General features: G+C 53.4%; 2 protein-coding genes across 4 annotated transcripts in view; both read left to right on the top strand.

Annotated features, from left to right (window-relative positions):
• Positions 1-6,171, top strand: part of LOC140455045 (tapasin-like) — a 35,444-nt gene extending 29,273 nt beyond the window's left edge. Inside the window, exon 9 of the mRNA XM_072549712.1 lies at positions 4,321-6,171. The gene's annotated coding sequence lies outside the window, so the exon portion shown is untranslated. The remainder of the gene's footprint in view (positions 1-4,320) is intronic.
• Positions 1-21,861, top strand: part of LOC140455173 (uncharacterized) — a 459,457-nt gene that overhangs the window by 196,108 nt on the left and 241,488 nt on the right. The gene's annotated exons all lie outside the window — the stretch shown is intronic.

Genomic DNA, 21,861 nt, shown 5'->3' with positions numbered 1-21,861 from the left:
GATCATAGAAACGGGGCCGTACAGGTGATCGGGTGATGGGACAGAGTCAGGGGTACAGGCAGGTCATAGAAACGGGGCCGTACGGGTGATCGGGTGATGGGACAGAGTCAGGGGTACAGGCAGATCATAGAAATGAGGCCGTACAGGTGATCGGGTGATGGGACAGAGTCAGGGGTACAGGCAGGTCATAGAAACGGGGCCGTACGGGTGATCGGGTGATGGGACAGAGTCAGGGGTACAGGCAGATCATAGAAACGAGGCCGTACAGGTGATCGGGTAATGGGACAGAGTCAGGGGTACAGGCAGATCATAGAAACGGGGCCGTACAGGTGATCGGGTGATGGGACAGAGTCAGGGGTACAGGCAGATCATAGAAACGGGGCCGTACGGGTGATCAGGTGATGGGACAGAGTCAGGGGTACAAGCAGATCATAGAAACGGGGCCGTACAGGTGATCGGGTGATGGGACAGAGTCAGGGGTACAGGCAGGTCATAGAAACGGGGCCGTACAGATGATCGGGAACTGGGACAGAGTCAGGGGTACAGGCAGATCATAGAAACGGGGCCGTACGGGTGATCGGGTAATGGGACAGAGTCAGGGGTACAGGCAGATCATAGAAACGAGGCCGTACAGGTGATTGGGTGATGGGACAGAGTCAGGGGTACAGGCAGGTCATAGAAACGGGGCCGTACAGGTGATCGGGAACTGGGACAGAGTCAGGGGTACAGGTAGATCATAGAAACGGGGCCGTACGGGTGATCGGGTGATGGGACAGAGTCAGGGGTACAGGCAGGTCATAGAAACGGGGCCGTACGGGTGATCGGGTGATGGGACAGAGCCAGGGGTACAGGCAGGTCATAGAAACGGGGCCGTACAGGTGATCGGGTGATGGGACAGAGTCAGGGGTACAGGCAGATCATAGAAACGGGGCCGTACAGATGATCGGGTACTGGGACAGAGTCAGGGGTACAGGCAGATCATAGAAACGGGGCCGTACGGGTGATCGGGTACTGGGACAGAGTCAGGGGTACAGGCAGATCATAGAAACGGGGCCGTACGGGTGATGGGACAGAGTCAGGGGTACAGGCAGATCATAGAAACGGGACCGTACGGGTGATCGGGTGATGGGACAGAGTCAGGGTTACAGGCAGATCATAGAAACGTGGCCGTACAGATGATCGGGTACTGGGACAGAGTCAGGGGTACAGGCAGATCATAGAAACGGGGCCGTACAGGTGATCGGGTGATGGGACAGAGTCAGGGGTACAGGCAGATCATAGAAACGGGGCCGTACAGGTGATCGGGTGATGGGACAGAGTCAGGGGTACAGGCAGATCATAGAAACAGGGCCGTACAGGTGATCGGGTGATGGGACAGAGTCAGGGGTACAGGCAGGTCGTAGAAACGAGACCGTACAGGTGATCGGGTGATGGGACAGAGTCAGGGGTACAGGCAGGTCGTAGAAACGAGACCGTACAGGTGATCGGGTGATGGGACAGAGTCAGGGGTACAGGCAGGTCGTAGAAACGAGACCGTACAGGTGATCGGGTGATGGGACAGAGTCAGGGGTACAGGCAGGTCGTAGAAACGGGGCCGTACGGGTGATCGGGTGATGGGACAGAGTCAGGGGTACAGGCAGATCATAGAAACGGGGCCGCACAGGTGATCGGGTGATGGGACAGAGTCAGGGGTACAGGCAGATCGTAGAAACGGGGCCGTACAGGTGATCGGGTGGTGGGACAGTGTCAGGGGTACAGGCAGATCGTAGAAACGGGGCCGTACAGGTGATCGGGTGATGGGACAGAGTCAGGGGTACAGGCAGATCATAGAAACGAGACCGTACAGGTGATCGGGTGATGGGACAGAGTCAGGGGTACAGGCAGATCATAGAAACGGGGCCGTACAGGTGATCGGGTGATGGGACAGAGTCAGGGGTACAGGCAGATCGTAGAAACGGGGCCGCACAGGTGATCGGGTGATGGGACAGAGTCAGGGGTACAGGCAGATCGTAGAAACGGGGCCGTACAGGTGATCGGGTGATGGGACAGAGTCAGGGGTACAGGCAGATCATAGAAACGAGACCGTACAGGTGATCGGGTGATGGGACAGAGTCAGGGGTACAGGCAGGTCATAGAAACGGGGCCGTACAGGTGATCGGGTGATGGGACAGAGTCAGGGGTACAGGCAGATCATAGAAACGGGGCCGTACAGATGATCGGGTACTGGGACAGAGTCAGGGGTACAGGCAGATCATAGAAACGGGGCCGTACGGGTGATCGGGTACTGGGACAGAGTCAGGGGTACAGGCAGATCATAGAAACGGGGCCGTACGGGTGATGGGACAGAGTCAGGGGTACAGGCAGATCATAGAAACGGGACCGTACGGGTGATCGGGTGATGGGACAGAGTCAGGGTTACAGGCAGATCATAGAAACGTGGCCGTACAGATGATCGGGTACTGGGACAGAGTCAGGGGTACAGGCAGATCATAGAAACGGGGCCGTACAGGTGATCGGGTGATGGGACAGAGTCAGGGGTACAGGCAGATCATAGAAACAGGGCCGTACAGGTGATCGGGTGATGGGACAGAGTCAGGGGTACAGGCAGGTCGTAGAAACGAGACCGTACAGGTGATCGGGTGATGGGACAGAGTCAGGGGTACAGGCAGGTCGTAGAAACGAGACCGTACAGGTGATCGGGTGATGGGACAGAGTCAGGGGTACAGGCAGGTCGTAGAAACGGGGCCGTACGGGTGATCGGGTGATGGGACAGAGTCAGGGGTACAGGCAGATCATAGAAACGGGGCCGTACAGGTGATCGGGTGATGGGACAGAGTCAGGGGTACAGGCAGATCATAGAAACGGGGCCGTACAGGTTATCGGGTGATGGGACAGAGTCAGGGGTACAGGCAGGTCATAGAAACGGGGCCGTACGGGTGATCGGGTACTGGGACAGAGTCAGGGGTACAGGCAGATCATAGAAACGAGACCGTACAGGTGATCGGGTACTGGGACAGAGTCAGGGGTACAGGCAGATCATAGAAACGGGGCCGTACAGGTGATCGGGTGATGGGACAGAGTCAGGGGTACAGGCAGGTCATAGAAACGGGGCCGTACAGGTGATCGGGTGATGGGACAGAGTCAGGGGTACAGGCAGATCATAGAAACGGGGCCGTACAGGTGATCGGGTGATGGGACAGAGTCAGGGGTACAGGCAGATCATAGAAACGGGGCCGTACAGGTGATCGGGTGATGGGACAGAGTCAGGGGTACAGGCAGGTCATAGAAACGGGGCCGTACGGGTGATCGGGTACTGGGACAGAGTCAGGGGTACAGGCAGGTCATAGAAACGGGGCCGTACGGGTGATCGGGTGATGGGACAGAGTCAGGGTTACAGGCAGATCATAGAAACGGGGCCGTACAGGTGATCGGGTGATGGGACAGAGTCAGGGGTACAGGCAGGTCGTAGAAACGGGGCCGTACAGGTGATCGGGTGATGGGACAGAGTCAGGGGTACAGGGTTACATTGCACGGGAGGTGCACTAAAGCAAGATCCACGTTTGTTTTGAAATTAATCAGTGTAATAACGGCTGTTCCTGAACCTGCTGGTGCGTGTGTTCGACGTTCCGTACCTTCTGCCTGATGTAACAGGGAGGAGAACATTCCCGGGGTGGGGTCTTTGATGATGTTGGCAGCCTTTCCCCGTCAGTGAGCTGTGTAACTGGGGTCTGTGGTGGGAAGGTGGCCTCCTGTGCTGGTCTGGGCTGTGCCCACCACCCTCTGTCGTTTCTCACAGTCCCTGGGCAGAGCAGGTGCCGTCCCAGACTGTAACACACCCGGACAGTCCCCTCCCAATGGTGCATCTGTCGGAGTTGGTGAGGGGGCCGTATGGATCATACTGAAGGGCCTGGGTCCTCCTGAGGAAGAAGAGGCGTTGTTGTGCCTTCGTAACATCTCCATGGGTAATCCAGGACAGGCTGTTGGTTATTGTCACTCGGAGGAAGTTGACACTGTCCACCCTCTCCACCTCTGCTTCCCAAGACTTTGGTTGCAGACCTAATTGAACAATTCGTGAATAATGAAACAGCTAAAATATGAAACCCCAAACTGTGAGTAAGGGCAAGATCCAACCCTTGGCTGGTGGGGAATGGTGTAAGGTGGCTAATTCTAAAATGAGATGCTCATCCTCCAGTCTGCTTCAGACTTTGTTGGAACAAATGACTGTTTCTTTTCCCAAGAGTGATGATTACAATCTGCAGATTTCTCTGTGAAACTTGTGGCAGTTGTTCTTGGGCTAAACTATTTCTATTTCTGTTCTAGATGAATCAGTGACGGGCGGAGAGAAGGGGGGGGGTTCCGCTGATCCTCTCAGGTCTGACCAGCTGACTTTCGGTGATGCAGCAGCACTCCCAAGTTTTTCCAGTTTCGTTTTGTGTGTGTTTTCTTTAATCTGCGTGCTTTTGCGAGCAGCTTGGTAGACATGTTAGGCAGTTTCTGAACAGATCGTGTAAATAATTATCTGAAATCTGCATTGAAGATTGAAATTACTGGTTAAAAATCATTCGGTGGGGGGGGGTCTCAGTCGTCACTCTCTTTCTCCTCTGCTTTGAAAACACTCTGTTGGGAAGGTAACGTTTCTATACATTCTAGTGACACTGTAAACATACAGTAGGAATATTGCCCTGAGATCTCGGTTTATATTATAGAGACATGGTAAACACACAGTGGGAATATCACCCTGTGATCTCTATGTTACAGAGACTCTGTAAACATACAGTGGGAATGTTGCCCTGAGATCTCGGTTTATATTATAGAGACATGGTAAACACACAGTGGGAATATCACCCTGTGATCTCTCTGTTACAGAGACTCTGTAAACATACAGTGGGAATGTTGCCCTGAGATCTGTTACAGAGACACTGTAAATGTACAGCAGGACTATGTGCATATGATGGAGACTCTGTATAAACACACAGTGGGATGACTTTGTCTGGTTCTTTCCAGTGAACTCAGGGAAAACTATTTGAAGGAGACTGCACTAATGGTAATCGTGCTGTTCAGATCCTTGGTAAGATGTGCTTATCGACGAGCACTCTATCCCCTTCACCTTTGGATTGTGGGTTATTTTGTGACCAATGTGAAGCAGAGAGCTGCCTTATGGAATCCCCCCCCTTTGTGCGGCGAGGAGGGAGGATAATGGGAAGGGTGCACTGGCCTCTCGAGACCCTCTCCCTCCCAGCAGGACACTGTGTACTGTTCCACATCAGAGCAGGTCAGGTCGCTGCATTCTGGAGACATTCAAACCACAGATCGAATTCGGTCATGTGTCGTGGAGAAAGACAGTTCTCTTCTTCTGGGTCATGACTGTTAGTACCCAGATCCCAAAGCAGCTCTGTCCATCTCAACGTTGGCCTCCCCCCTCTAGGTGGGAGGGGGGGGTACAATGCCATTTGCCCCCAGTGTTTCCCCTTTCTACAGCTGAACATTGACAACAGTTGTTTTTGAACAATCCACGCAGTCCCTTTCTCCCACTGCTGTCATAATCTCCCCCTTTTCACATTGTTTCAGTTCTCTCCTGGCTTTCTACAGTCTAAGATGGTCATTTTCTCTTTATTCACTCGGAGGATGCGTGTGTCGATGACTGGGCCCAGCATTTCCTGCCCCTGTCCCTAGTTGCCCCCCCCCTTGAGAAGGTGGGGGTGAGCTGCATTTCCTGCCCCTGTCCCTAGTTGCCCCCCCCCTTGAGAAGGTGGGGGTGAGCTGCATTTCCTGCCCCTGTCCCTAGTTGCCCCCCCCCTTGAGAAGGTGGGGGTGAGCTGCATTTCCTGCCCCTGTCCCTAGTTGCCCCCCCCCTTGAGAAGGTGGGGGTGAGCTGCATTTCCTGCCCCTGTCCCTAGTTGCCCCCCCCCTGAGAAGGTGGGGTGAGCTGCATTTCCTGCCCCTGTCCCTAGTTGCCCCCCCCCTTGAGAAGGTGGGGGTGAGCTGCATTTCCTGCCCCTGTCCCTAGTTGCCCCCCCCTTGAGAAGGTGGGGGTGAGCTGCATTTCCTGCCCCTGTCCCTAGTCGCCCCCCCTTGAGAAGGTGGGGGTGAGCTGCATTTCCTGCCCCTAGTTGCCCCCCTTGAGAAGGTGGGGGGTGAGCTGCATTTCCTGCCCCTGTCCCTAGTTGCCCCCCCCCCCCTGAGAAGGTGGGGTGAGCTGCATTTCCTGCCCCTGTCCCTAGTTGCCCCCCTTGAGAAGGTGGGGGTGAGCTGCATTTCCTGCCCCTGTCCCTAGTTGCCCCCCCCCCTCCCGAGGTGGGGGTGAGCTGCATTTCCTGCCCCTGTCCCTAGTTACCCCCCCTTGAGAAGGTGGGGGTGAGCTGCATTTCCTGCCCCGGTCCCTAGTTACCCCCCCCTTGAGAAGGTGGGGGTGAGCTGCATTTACTGTCTCTCGTTGCCCCCCCTGAGAAGGTGGGGGTGAGCTGCATTTCCTGCCCCTGTCCCTAGTTGCCCCCCTTGAGAAGGTGGGGGTGAGCTGCATTTCCTGCCCCTGTCCCTAGTCGCCCCCCCCTTGAGAAGGTGGGGGTGAGCTGCATTTCCTGCCCCTAGTTGCCCCCCTTGAGAAGGTGGGGGGTGAGCTGCATTTACTGCCCCTGTCCCTAGTTGCCCCCCCTTGAGAAGGTGGGGGTGAGCTGCCTTCTTGAACCGCTGCAGTCCATGTGCTGTGGGTAGACCCACAATGTCCCTGAGGGAGGGAATTCCAGGATTGGGACCCAGCCACACTGAAGGAACAGCCGATATATTTCCAAGTCGGGATGGGGAGGGGCTTGGAGGGGAACTTGCAGGGGGTGGGGTTCCCATGGACCTGCTGCCCCTTGTCCTTCTGGGTGGAAGTGGCCGTGGGTTTGGAAGGTGCTGCCTGAGCAGTTGGTTGGGCCTTCCCACATAAATTGATCAGACATGGACTTGCGTCTTCAGTTGTTGTTTGAATCTCTCCCCGCCACCTGTTTTTGACAATCGCACCAGGAAAGGCCATTCAGCCCCTCGACTCTGACCCACCCTGTGATTAGAGCTGTATAATTCAATCAACCTGCCTCATCTAGAAACATAGAAGACAGGAGCAGGTAGAGGCCACTCAACCCTTTGAGCTCTGCTATCCAATACGATCATGACTGATAACTGAGCTCAATATCCCAATCCCACCCTTCCCCCATATCCCTTGATCCCTACAGACTCTCTGGGGGAGGACATTCCTCCTCAGCTCAGTCTGACATGGCCCACCGTGCTTCCTTCAGCTGTGACCACCCCCTCCAGGTCTTCACTGCCCAGTCATGTCAGGAACCCCCTGCCTGTGTTCACTCCTGTTAGCATTATGAGAGAATGAGAGAAAATCCATTTCACTGAATTTGCCTTTTCCAAGGGTGTGTTCATCGATATTGGAAGTTACTGTTCTGGAGTTAAATAACCCATTATTCTTTTACGTTTTACAATAAAGTTATACCAATTCTGGGTTTATTGTATTTGAAATATAGAGTAAGAATAAAGTATGTTTTGCTTAAAGCCGAGTGATGTAACCAATCGAATGACATCTGGAACACTGCACCTTACAAATGCCTTTAAATAAGGTGAAGGTTGGGATCATTTACATTTGAGGGGGGAGGAGTGGGGGGGGTTTGGTCTGCTCTCTAACACACTGGGGGCTCCTGTCAGTAATATTAGGATCTGAGCATGACCTTTTACCCATGCCCTTTACCTACCCTCACACCCCAAGGCCTTGTGATCACATGGGCATAGCCAGACCATTCTCATCCCCTGACAGCCCCATTAGCAGCTTCTCAATTCTCCCCAACTCACCCCTTTGTCTACCTGCTCACTGTTTGCGCGCTCTCTCTCTCTCGGGAGTAAATCTCCACCCATCGTTCACTTCCCACCTCCAATTCCAAGGATAAATACCACCTTTTCCTAGCTACAGTCACCCAAATATTGGTTCTGCTCTCTCTCCACTGATGTTGCCAGACCTGCTGAGTTTCTCCAGCTATTTCTGTTTTGGTTGAGGATGTGACTTTTTAGTTCAGTGACATCCCCCTCATTGATGTTGAAGAAACTCTAACCTCACAATCATACATCAGTTCCAACAGATTAAATCCAGTTGGTCCGATAGGGAAATCCCTGATATCAAACAGTCAGAAATGTAATCCTTTTCCCAAATCCTGTTGGTAACTGAGTCAGTGTGCCCTAACCATGGGAAGCTAAGTCTGATGGCACCTCTAACAAAGCTCCTTGTGTTTACAGCTGGTACACAGTTAACTTGAACAGTTTTATACCCAAACTGCTCATGGCTTCCTGGAAATGTTCAGATAACCAGTCTGAATATAGTTGTAACTTCATCCCAATGGTAGTCCGTATCAATCAAAAACCACACAAAGTTTCTGCCATTACCCCAGCTCTAATTGTGTTGAAAAGACTAGTTTCTAGAAATTGGATTTAGACTGATGACCTGCTTTCGTTTCTGGATGTGGTCTTACATAATTGAGGGCAGCACGGAGGCTCAGTGGTTAGCACTGCTCCCTCACAACGCCAGGTTCGATCCCATCCTCAGGCAGACAGATTGTCTGTCTGGAGTTTGCATGTTCTCCCCGTGTCTGCGCGGGTTTCCTCCCACAGTCCAAACATGTGCAGGTCAGGTGAATTGGCCATGCTAAGCTGTACATAGTGTTAGGTGCATTAGTCAGGGGTAAATGTGGGGGAATGGGTCTGGGTGGGTAACTCTTCAGAGGGTTGGTGTGGACTTGTTGGGCTGAAGAGCCTGTTTCCATAACGTAGGGAATCTAATCCACTAATGCTAGACTGAGTAGTCCTTTAGAATCGACAAGAGGTAGCAAAGCTGCTTGTCTGATTACATAGAGTCATAGAGATGTACAGCTTGGAAACAGACCCTTCGGTCCAACCTGTCCATGCCGACCAGATATCCTAAATTAATCTAGTCCCACCTGCCAGCACCCGGCCCATATCCCTCCAAACCCTTCCTATTCATATACCCATCCAAATGCCTCTTAAATGTTGTAATTGTACCAGCCTCCACCACTTCCTCTGGCAGCTCATTCCATACACGTACCACCCTCTGTGTGAAAAAGTTGCCCCATGGGTCTCTTTTATATCTTTCCCCTCTCACCCTTAACCTATGCCCTCTAGTTCTGGACTCCACGACCCCAGGAAAAAGACCTTGTCTATTTATCCTATCCATGTCCCCCATGATTTTGTAAACCTCTATAAGGTCACCCCTCAGCCTCTGACGCTCCAGGGAAAACAGCCCCAGCCTGTTCAGCCTCTCCCTGTAGCTCAAATCCTCCAATCCTCTGAATCCTTTGAAATTTCACAACATCCTTCAGGTCGGAAGGAGACCAGAATTGCATAAAATATTCCAACAGTGGCCGAACCAATGTCTTGTACAGCCGCAACATGACCTCCCAACTCCTATACAATAAAGGAAAGCATACCAAACGCCTTCTTCACTATCCTATCTACCTGCGACTCCACTTTCAAGGAGCTATGAACCTGCACTCCAAGGTCTCTTTGTTCAGCAACACTCCCCAGGACCTTACCATTAAGTGTATAAGTTCTGCCCTGATTTATCTAAATTAAACTTCATTTGCCACTCCTCAACCAATTGGATCTTAGTCCCATTGTATTCTTGAGATAAACTTCTCACTGCCCACTACACGACCAATTTTGGTGTCAGCTGTAAACTTACTGACATACCTCCTGGTCACAGGCCTCCAGTCTGAAAAATAACCCTCTACCACCATCCTCTGACTTGTACTTCGAGTCAATTTTGTATCCAAATGGCTTGTTCTCCCTGTATTCGTGTGATCTAACTTTGCTAACCAGTCTACCATGGGGAAACCTTGTCAAACGCCTCACGGGACGACTAAATAATGAGCAGTGAATATCGCAGATCAGACTAATCTGCAATGTTCCATTATGAGTCCAGAAGGTTTGCCAGGAGTGTGGGTGGTAACACAGGAACATTTACAAGAATAGCAGGAAAACGTTCAGCAACTGGAATATTTCCAGTGGGAGTTGGAGGAATTGTAGATTCCCCGCAGTGTGGAAACAGGCCCTTCGGCCCAACAAGCTCATACCGACCCTCTGAAGAGCACCCCACCCAGCCCCATTCCCCTAACCATTCAGGGGAGTTCGGGTACCAATGCCTTTGTGAGGTGAACCTGTAAAATAGTTAGAAATACAATTCCTCTGATAAATACTACCAATGTTAGGAAGCAGAGTCGATGTGTCACTGAACCACGTTGAAAGGGTATCATCAGAGGGAAGAAGATAAGGAGGAGCAAATATCTGAGGTGGGGTAGTGGAGGGTGACAGACATGCTGGGATTGAGGACGGAGGGGAAACTCCTAAAACACACCTCACTAACACAGAGGTACGGGGACAGTGTCGGTCTTTTTTGCAGACAGAGCGTAGGTGCTCTGTGGAGGGGTCCACCGGTAGACTGACCCTGAGCTTTCAGATCCCAGCCACTTTAACCCCCCTGCCCCACCCCTGTTCCCTGGCTAACAGCACTGCCCCATGCTTATTGCAGTGCTCCAGTGAAGCTCAGTGTAAGCTGGAAGAACAGCATCTCATTTCCTGCTTGGGGGAACCTCGCAGCCTTCAGGACTCAATACCGAGATCAATAAATTGAGGGCTTGAGCTCTCCCATGTCCTTAGCCCAAGCCCTACACATCAAGCTTTGATATCACACACTGTCGAGAGTTCGGTGCTGGAAAAGCACAGCAGGTCAGGCAGCATCCAAGGAGCAGGAGAATCAACGTTTCGGGCAAAAGCCCTTCCTCAGGAATGAGGCTGGGAGCCTCGGGAGGGGGCGGTTTGGTTGATTGGTGCGGGTGTCCCGGAGATGTTCCCTAAAGCGGTCTGCTAGGAGGCGCCCAGTCTCCCCAATGTAGAGGAGACCGCATCGGGAGCAACGGATACAATAAATTATATTAGTGGATGTGCAAGTAAAACTTTGATGGATGTGGAAGGCTCCTTTAGGGCCTTGGATAGAGGTGAGGGAGGAGGTGTGGGCACAGGTTTTACAGTTCCTGCGGTGGCAGGGGAAGGTGCCAGGATGGGAGGGTGGGTTGTAGGGGGACGTGGACCTGACCAGGTAGTCACGGAGGGAACGGTCTTTGTGGAAGGTGGAAAGGGGTGGGGAGGGAAATATATCCCTGGTGGTGGGGTCTTTTTGGAGGTGGTGGGAATGTCGGCGGATGATTTGGTTGATGCGAATGTTTGTAGGGTGGAAGGTGAGCACCAGGGGCGTTCTGTCCTTGTTACGGTTGGAGGGGTGGGGTCTGAGGGCGGAGGTGCGGGATGTGGACGAGATGCGTTGGAGGGCATCTTTAACCACGTGGGAAGGGAAATTGCGGTCTCTAAAGAAGGAGGCCATCTGGTGTGTTCCGTGGTGGAACTGGTCCTCCTGGGAGCAGATACGAAGGAGGCGGAGGAATTGGGAATACAGGATGCCATTTTTGCAGGAGATAGGGTGAGAAGAGGTGTAATCCAGGTAGCTGTGGGAGTCGGTGGGTTTGTAAAAAATGTTGATGTCAAGTCGGTCGTCATTAATGAAGATGGAGAGGTCCAGGAAGGGGAGGGAGGTGTCAGAGATGGTCCAGGTAAATTTAAGGTCAGGAATGTGTTGGTGAAATTGATGAATTGTTATGTTATGGGGTGGTTAGCACTGCTGCCTCACAGCACCAGGGACCCAGGCTCGATTCCAGCCTTGGACGGCTGTGTGCGGCGTTTGCACATTCTCCCCGTGTCTGCGTGGGTTTCCTCTGGGTGCTTTGGTTTCCTCCCACAGTCCAAAGCTGTGCAGGTCAGGTGAACTAGCCATGCTAAATTGCCATAGTGTTCGATGCATTAGCCAGAGGGAAATAGGTCTGGGTGGGTTACTCTTCGGGGGGGGGGGGGGGGTCAGTGTGGAATGGTTGGGCTGAAGGGCCTCTTTCCATACTGTAGGGAATCTAATTATATTATCTGGCAGTACTGTGTTATCAGCTATCTTTATTAAACCACTCAACAGCTCGCTTTATTAATTAATATCGGTTCCCTTTCATTCATTAATAACCCCTTTGCTAACTTGTTATTTACTATAACATGGTTCCATTCGGAAATACGATGGTTCTGTAGTATTCAAATTTAAAAACGACCCTTTCAAATCAGTTACGGTGGTTCCACACCTTATCAGAGCTAGCTACATATAGTGTTTACCTCATCGGGTCCCCACACACACTATAATATTAATCAGTCCCTCACCAACCACCTCATACAGAACAATACCCTCCCCATCGTCCCCACACACTATAATATTAATCAGTCCCTCACCAACCACCTCGTACAGAACAATACCCTCCCCATCGTCCCCACACAACACTATAATATTAATCAGTCCCTCACCAACCACCTCATACAGAACAATACCCTCCCCATCGTCCCCACACAACACTATAATATTAATCAGTCCCTCACCAACCACCTCATACAGAACAATACCCTCCCCATCGTCCCCACACACTATAATATTAATCAGTCCCTCACCAACCACCTCATACAGAACAATACCCTCCCCATCGTCCCCACACAACACTATAATATTAATCAGTCCCTCACCAACCACCTCATACAGAACAATACCCTCCCCATCGTCCCCACACAACACTATAATATTAATCAGTCCCTCACCAACCACCTCATACAGAACAATACCCTCCCCATCGTCCCCACACAACACTATAATATTAATCAGTCCCTCACCAACCACCTCATACAGAACAATACCCTCCCCATCGTCCCCACACACTATAATATTAATCAGTCCCTCACCAACCACCTCATACAGAACAATACCCTCCCCATCGTCCCCACACAACACTATAATATTAATCAGTCCCTCACCAACCACCTCATACAGAACAATACCCTCCCCATCGTCCCCACACACTATAATATTAATCAGTCCCTCACCAACCACCTCATACAGAACAATACCCTCCCCATCGTCCCCACACAACACTATAATATTAATCAGTCCCTCACCAACCACCTCATACAGAACAATACCCTCCCCATCGTCCCCACACACTATAATATTAATCAGTCCCTCACCAACCACCTCATACAGAACAATACCCTCCCCATCGTCCCCACACACACTATAATATTAATCAGTCCCTCACCAACCACCTCATACAGAACAATACCCTCCCCATCGTCCCCACACAACACTATAATATTAATCAGTCCCTCACCAACCACCTCATACAGAACAATACCCCCCCCGTCGTCCCCACACAACACTATAATATTAATCAGTCCCTCACCAACCATCTCATACAGAACAATACCCTCCCCATCGTCCCCACACACTATAATATTAATCAGTCCCTCACCAACCACCTCATACAGAACAATACCCTCCCCATCGTCCCCACACAACACTATAATATTAATCAGTCCCTCACCAACCACCTCATACAGAACAATACCCTCCCCATCGTCCCCACACACTATAATATTAATCAGTCCCTCACCAACCACCTCATACAGAACAATACCCTCCCTATCGTCCCCACACAACACTATAATATTAATCAGTCCCTCACCAACCACCTCATACAGAACAATACCCTCCCCATCGTCCCCACACAACACTATAATATTAATCAGTCCCTCACCAACCACCTCATACAGAACAATACCCTCCCCATCGTCCCCACACAACACTATAATATTAATCAGTCCCTCACCAACCACCTCATACAGAACAATACCCTCCCCACCGTCCCCACACACTATAATATTAATCAGTCCCTCACCAACCACCTCATACAGAACAATACCCTCCCCATCGTCCCCACACACTATAATATTAATCAGTCCCTCACCAACCACCTCATACAGAACAATACCCTCCCCATCGTCCCCACACAACACTATAATATTAATCAGTCCCTCACCAACCACCTCATACAGAACAATACCCTCCCCATCGTCCCCACACAACACTATAATATTAATCAGTCCCTCACCAACCACCTCATACAGAACAATACCCTCCCCATCGTCCCCACACAACACTATAATATTAATCAGTCCCTCACCAACCACCTCATACAGAACAATACCCTCCCCATCGTCCCCACACACTATAATATTAATCAGTCCCTCACCAACCACCTCATACAGAACAATACCCTCCCCATCGTCCCCACACACTATAATATTAATCAGTCCCTCACCAACCACCTCATACAGAACAATACCCTCCCCATCGTCCCCACACAACACTATAATATTAATCAGTCCCTCACCAACCACCTCATACAGAACAATACCCTCCCCATCGTCCCCACACACTATAATATTAATCAGTCCCTCACCAACCACCTCATACAGAACAATACCCTCCCCATCGTCCCCACACACTATAATATTAATCAGTCCCTCACCAACCACCTCATACAGAACAATACCCTCCCCATCGTCCCCACACAACACTATAATATTAATCAGTCCCTCACCAACCACCTCATACAGAACAATACCCTCCCCATCGTCCCCACACAACACTATAATATTAATCAGTCCCTCACCAACCACCTCATACAGAACAATACCCTCCCCATCGTCCCCACACACTATAATATTAATCAGTCCCTCACCAACCACCTCATACAGAACAATACCCTCCCCATCGTCCCCACACAACACTATAATATTAATCAGTCCCTCACCAACCACCTCATACAGAACAATACCCTCCCCATCGTCCCCACACACTATAATATTAATCAGTCCCTCACCAACCACCTCATACAGAACAATACCCTCCCTATCGTCCCCACACAACACTATAATATTAATCAGTCCCTCACCAACCACCTCATACAGAACAATACCCTCCCCATCGTCCCCACACACACTATAATATTAATCAGTCCCTCACCAACCACCTCATACAGAACAATACCCTCCCCATCGTCCCCACACAACACTATAATATTAATCAGTCCCTCACCAACCACCTCATACAGAACAATACCCTCCCCATCGTCCCCACACACTATAATATTAATCAGTCCCTCACCAACCACCTCATACAGAACAATACCCTCCCCATCGTCCCCACACAACACTATAATATTAATCAGTCCCTCACCAACCACCTCATACAGAACAATACCCTCCCCATCGTCCCCACACAACACTATAATATTAATCAGTCCCTCACCAACCACCTCATACAGAACAATACCCTCCCCGTCGTCCCCACACAACACTATAATATTAATCAGTCCCTCACCAACCACCTCATACAGAACAATACCCTCCCCACCGTCCACACACACTATAATATTAATCAGTCCCTCACCAACCACCTCATACAGAACAATACCCTCCCCATCGTCCCCACACACTATAATATTAATCAGTCCCTCACCAACCACCTCATACAGAACAATACCCTCCCCACCGTCCCCACACAACACTATAATATTAATCAGTCCCTCACCAACCACCTCATACAGAACAATACCCTCCCCATCGTCCCCACACAACACTATAATATTAATCAGTCCCTCACCAACCACCTCATACAGAACAATACCCTCCCCATCGTCCCCACACACTATAATATTAATCAGTCCCTCACCAACCACCTCATACAGAACAATACCCTCCCCATCGTCCCCACACAACACTATAATATTAATCAGTCCCTCACCAACCACCTCATACAGAACAATACCCTCCCCATCGTCCCCACACAACACTATAATATTAATCAGTCCCTCACCAACCACCTCATACAGAACAATACCCTCCCCATCGTCCCCACACAACACTATAATATTAATCAGTCCCTCACCAACCACCTCATACAGAACAATACCCTCCCCATCGTCCCCACACAACACTATAATATTAATCAGTCCCTCACCAACCACCTCATACAGAACAATACCCTCCCTATCGTCCCCACACAACACTATAATATTAATCAGTCCCTCACCAACCACCTCATACAGAACAATACCCTCCCCATCGTCCCCCACACATTATAATATTAATCAGTCCCTCACCAACCACCTCATACAGAACAATACCCTCCCCATCGTCCCCACACAACACTATAATATTAATCAGTCCCTCACCAACCACCTCATACAGAACAATACCCTCCCCATCGTCCCCACACACTATAATATTAATCAGTCCCTCACCAACCACCTCATACAGAACAATACCCTCCCTATCGTCCCCACACAACACTATAATATTAATCAGTCCCTCACCAACCACCTCATACAGAACAATACCCTCCCCATCGTCCCCACACAACACTATAATATTAATCAGTCCCTCACCAACCACCTCATACAGAACAATACCCTCCCCATCGTCCCCACACAACACTATAATATTAATCAGTCCCTCACCAACCACCTCATACAGAACAATACCCTCCCCATCGTCCCCACACAACACTATAATATTAATCAGTCCCTCACCAACCACCTCATACAGAACAATACCCTCCCTATCGTCCCCACACACTATAATATTAATCAGTCCCTCACCAACCACCTCATACAGAACAATACCCTCCCCATCGTCCCCACACAACACTATAATATTAATCAGTCCCTCACCAACCACCTCATACAGAACAATACCCTCCCCATCGTCCCCACACACTATAATATTAATCAGTCCCTCACCAACCACCTCATACAGAACAATACCCTCCCTCTCGTCCCCACACACTATAATATTAATCAGTCCCTCACCAACCACCTCATACAGAACAATACCCTCCCTCTCGTCCCCACACAACACTATAATATTAATCAGTCCCTCACCAACCACCTCATACAGAACAATACCCTCCCCATCGTCCCCACACAACACTATAATATGAATCAGTCCCTCACCAACCACCTCATACAGAACAATACCCTCCCCATCGTCCCCACACAACACTATAATATGAATCAGTCCCTCACCAACCACCTCATACAGAACAATACCCTCCCCATCGTCCCCACACAACACTATAATATTAATCAGTCCCTCACCAACCACCTCATACAGAACAATACCCTCCCCATCGTCCCCACACAACACTATAATATTAATCAGTCCCTCACCAACCACCTCATACAGAACAATACCCTCCCCATCGTCCCCACACAACACTATAATATTAATCAGTCCCTCACCAACCACCTCATACAGAACAATACCCTCCCCATCGTCCCCACACAACACTATAATATTAATCAGTCCCTCACCAACCACCTCATACAGAACAATACCCTCCCCATCGTCCCCACACAACACTATAATATTAATCAGTCCCTCACCAACCACCTCATACAGAACAATACCCTCCCCATCGTCCCCACACACTATAATATTAATCAGTCCCTCACCAACCACCTCATACAGAACAATACCCTCCCCATCGTCCCCACACAACACTATAATATGAATCAGTCCCTCACCAACCACCTCATACAGAACAATACCCTCCCCATCGTCCCCACACAACACTATAATATGAATCAGTCCCTCACCAACCACCTCGTGGAGCTGAACAGATTCAGTACCCATTACATCTGTTTTGATTGGGCCATTATCCCTTTTAGCGTTTCCAGGAGATTGCATGAAAAAATGAAACCCATCCCGGAAAATAGTAAATAAATCTCACCACCCAACCACAGTCATCAGTATTGTGTTCTTTACAATCTTTAACTTATTTAGAGGGTAGAGGCCTCACATTTTTACTGGTATTGACTAACTTTAAGACAAATGGACAAACACTTGTTAATTCTGGAACCAGACTGGACCATCCCATCTGAAGCAGTAGCACATGTTTTCACCCATCTCCTGTCTCCCAGGAATGAAGCCCTTCAAACCCTTGTGTACTCAAGCGAAGGCAGTTACACTACAGTCATGGAATTTTATTCCATGTAAGAACTGTGTGGAAAGGGGCTCTTCCAAGAGCTGTATTTCAGGATTGGATTGGCACCTGGAATGTGTGCTGTAATTGGTGAATCAAAGAAGCTGTTCTCACCCCACTCACCGAAGTCGGTCAGGATTTGAACATCATCCCAGAATACTCTGGACTGAAGTCCCACCGGGTGGCATGGGGAGATTTGAGGCTGCAAATGGATGTTTTATCACCACCGTGTGGGAGAAATGTGGTGAGAGGTGTATTTCCGTTCATGGAAGACACACTGATGGTTAATTATCCCAGGAAGGGCTCCCTGCTCCTGCTCACACCTTCCACTGATGGATTTTGCTGGGGTGCCATACCTGAGGAAGCCGCCTCTGTAACACATCGCCAGCAGCTCTCGGCTTGGTGTACCCCACAACACACCGCCCTGCTCTATCCACCCTCCACACCCAATAGGGGCTTTCACTGGAGCATTGGAGCTCACTCCACTGCACACACAGTTTACCAGCTCGGGACAGTGTGGCTCCCCACTCTCTCCAATCCCCGCTCCCCAATCCCAGTCCTGTCCCCACCCTCCCCGGTCCCGGTCCCGCTCCCCACCCTCCCCGGTCCCGGTCCCGGTCCCGGTCCCGGTCCCGCTCCCCACCCTCCCCGGTCCCGGTCCCGGTCCCAGTCCTGTCCCCACCCTCCCCGGTCCCGGTCCCGGTCCCGCTCCCCACCCTCCCCGGTCGCGGTCCCGGTCCCGCTCCCCACCCTCCCCGGTCCCGGTCCCGGTCCCGCTCCCCACCCTCCCCGGTCCCGCTCCCCACCCTCCCCGGTCCCGGTCCCGGTCCCGCTCCCCACCCTCCCCGGTCCCGGTCCCGGTCCCGGTCCCGGTCCCGCTCCCCACCCTCCCCGGTCCCGGTCCCGGTCCCCACCCTCCCCAGTCCCAGTCCCGGTCCCAGTCCCAGTCCCCCACCCTCCCCAGTCCCAGTCCCGGTCCCGCTCCCCACCCTCCCCAGTCCCAGTCCCGGTCCCAGTCCCACTCCCCACCCTCCCCGGTCCCAGTCCCGGTCCCAGTCCCACTCCCCACCCTCCCCGGTCCCGGTCCCGGTCCCCACCCTCCCCAGTCCCAGTCCCGGTCCCAGTCCCGCTCCCCACCCTCCCCAGTCCCAGTCCCAGTCCCAGTCCCCCACCCTCCCCAGTCCCAGTCCCGGTCCCGCTCCCCACCCTCCCCAGTCCCAGTCCCGGTCCCAGTCCCACTCCCCACCCTCCCCAGTCCCAGTCCCAGTCCCACTCCCCACCCTCCCCAGTCCCAGTCCCAGTCCCACTCCCCACCCTCCCCAGTCCCAGTCCCCCACCCTCCCCAGTCCCAGTCCCAGTCCCAGTCCCACTCCCCACCCTCCCCAGTCCCAGTCCCAGTCCCACTCCCCCACCCTCCCCAGTCCCAGTCCCCCACCCTCCCCAGTCCCAGTCCCAGTCCCAGTCCCAGACCCCCACCCTCCCCAGTCCCAGTCCCGGTCCCAGTCCCGCTCCCCACCCTCCCCAGTCCCAGTCCCAGTCCCACTCCCCACCCTCCCCAGTCCCAGTCCCCCACCCTCCCCAGTCCCAGTCCCGCTCCCCACCCTCCCCAGTCCCAGTCCCAGTCCCACTCCCCACCCTCCCCAGTCCCAGTCCCCCACCCTCCCCAGTCCCAGTCCCAGTCCCAGTCCCGCTCCCCACCCTCCCCAGTCCCAGTCCCGGTCCCAGTCCCGCTCCCCACCCTCCCCAGTCCCAGTCCCAGTCCCGCTCCCCACCCTCCCCAATCCCAGTCCCGGTCCCAGTCCCGCTCCCCACCCTCCCCAGTCCCAGTCCCGCTCCCCACCCTCCCCAATCCCAGTCCCGGTCCCAGTCCCGCTCCCCACCCTCCCCAGTCCCAGTCCCGCTCCCCACCCTCCCCAGTCCCAGCCCCGGTCCCAGTCCCGCTCCCCACCCTCCCCAGTCCCAGCCCCGGTCCCAGTCCCGCTCCCCACCCTCCCCAGTCCCAGTCCCGGTCCCAGTCCCGCTCCCCACCCTCCCCAGTCCCAGTCCCAGTCCCACTCCCCACCCTCCCCAGTCCCAGTCCCCCACCCTCCCCAGTCCCAGTCCCAGTCCCAGTCCCCCACCCTCCCCAGTCCCAGTCCCAGTCCCGCTCCCCACCCTCCCCAGTCCCAGTCCCGGTCCCAGTCCCGCTCCCCACCCTCCCCAGTCCCAGTCCCAGTCCCACTCCCCACCCTCCCCAGTCCCAGTCCCCCACCCTCCCCAGTCCCAGTCCCAGTCCCAGTCCCAGTCCCCCACCCTCCCCAGTCCCAGTCCCAGTCCCGCTCCCCACCCTCCCCAGTCCCAGTCCCAGTCCCAGTCCCCCACCCTCCCCAGTCCCAGTCCCGGTCCCGCTCCCCACCCTCCCCAGTCCCAGTCCCAGTCCCGGTCCCGCTCCCCACCCTCCCCAGTCCCAGTCCCGCTCCCCACCCGCCCCAGTCCCAGTCCCAGTCCTGTCCCCCCACCCTCCCCAGTCCCAGTCCCCCACCCTCCCCAGTCCCAGTCCCAGTCCCAGTCCCAGTCCCCCACCCTCCCCAGTCCCAGTCCCGGTCCCGCTCCCCACCCTCCCCAGTCCCAGCCCCGGTCCCAGTCCCGCTCCCCACCCTCCCCAGTCCCAGTCCCGGTCCCAGTCCCGCTCCCCACCCTCCCCAGTCCCAGCCCCGGTCCCAGTCCCGCTCCCCACCCTCCCCAGTCCCAGTCCCAGTCCCAGTCCCGCTCCCCACCCTCCCCAGTCCCAGTCCCGCTCCCCACCCTCCCCAATCCCAGTCCCGCTCCCCACCCTCCCCAGTCCCAGTCCCGGTCCCAGTCCCGCTCCCCACCCTCCCCAATCCCAGTCCCGGTCCCAGTCCCGCTCCCCACCCTCCCCAATCCCAGTCCCACTCCCCACCCTCCCCAGTCCCAGTCCCGGTCCCAGTCCCGCTCCCCAGTCCCAGCCCCGGTCCCAGTCCCGCTCCCCACCCTCCCCAGTCCCAGCCCCGGTCCCAGTCCCGCTCCCCACCCTCCCCAGTCCCAGTCCCGGTCCCAGTCCCGCTCCCCACCCTCCCCAGTCCCAGTCCCAGTCCCGGTCCCGCTCCCCACCCTCCCCAATCCCAGTCCCACTCCCCACCCTCCCCAGTCCCAGTCCCGCTCCCCACCCTCCCCAGTCCCAGTCCCGGTCCCAGTCCCGCTCCCCACCCTCCCCAGTCCCAGTCCCGGTCCCAGTCCCGCTCCCCACCCTCCCCAGTCCCAGTCCCAGTCCCGCTCCCCACCCTCCCCAGTCCCAGTCCCAGTCCCAGTCCCGCTCCCCACCCTCCCCAATCCCAGTCCCACTCCCCACCCTCCCCAGTCCCAGTCCCGCTCCCCACCCTCCCCAGTCCCAGTCCCAGTCCCGCTCCCCAATGGCTAAATCATTCAATGACATCCCACGACCTTGCTCCCCAAACTCAGTGCCCCTTTTCCCCCTCCTCGATTCCCCAATCTCAGTGATAACGGATAGAATGACACACCAAATTGTAAAAAGAATTATACAAGGGGATCCAGTTTTTATTCAGACTGTTGTGAAACTGTTGCTGGTCAGTGTGTTGATTCAGACTGTTGTGAAACTGTTGCTGGTCAGTGTGTTGATTCAGACTGTTGTGAAACTGTTGCTGGTCAGTGTGTTGATTCAGACTGTTGTGAAACTGCTGCTGGTCAGTGTGTTCATTCAGACTGTTGTGAAACTGCTGCTGGTCAGTGTGTTGATTCAGACTGTTGTGAAACTGCTGCTGGTCAGTGTGTTGATTCAGACTGTTGTGAAACTGCTGCTGGTCAGTGTGTTCATTCAGACTGTTGTGAAACTGCTGCTG

This window comes from Chiloscyllium punctatum, chromosome 30 (assembly GCF_047496795.1).
Source record: "Chiloscyllium punctatum isolate Juve2018m chromosome 30, sChiPun1.3, whole genome shotgun sequence".
Taxonomy (NCBI): Eukaryota; Metazoa; Chordata; class Chondrichthyes; order Orectolobiformes; family Hemiscylliidae; genus Chiloscyllium; species Chiloscyllium punctatum.
This window is presented reverse-complemented; position numbering and strand designations above follow the sequence as displayed.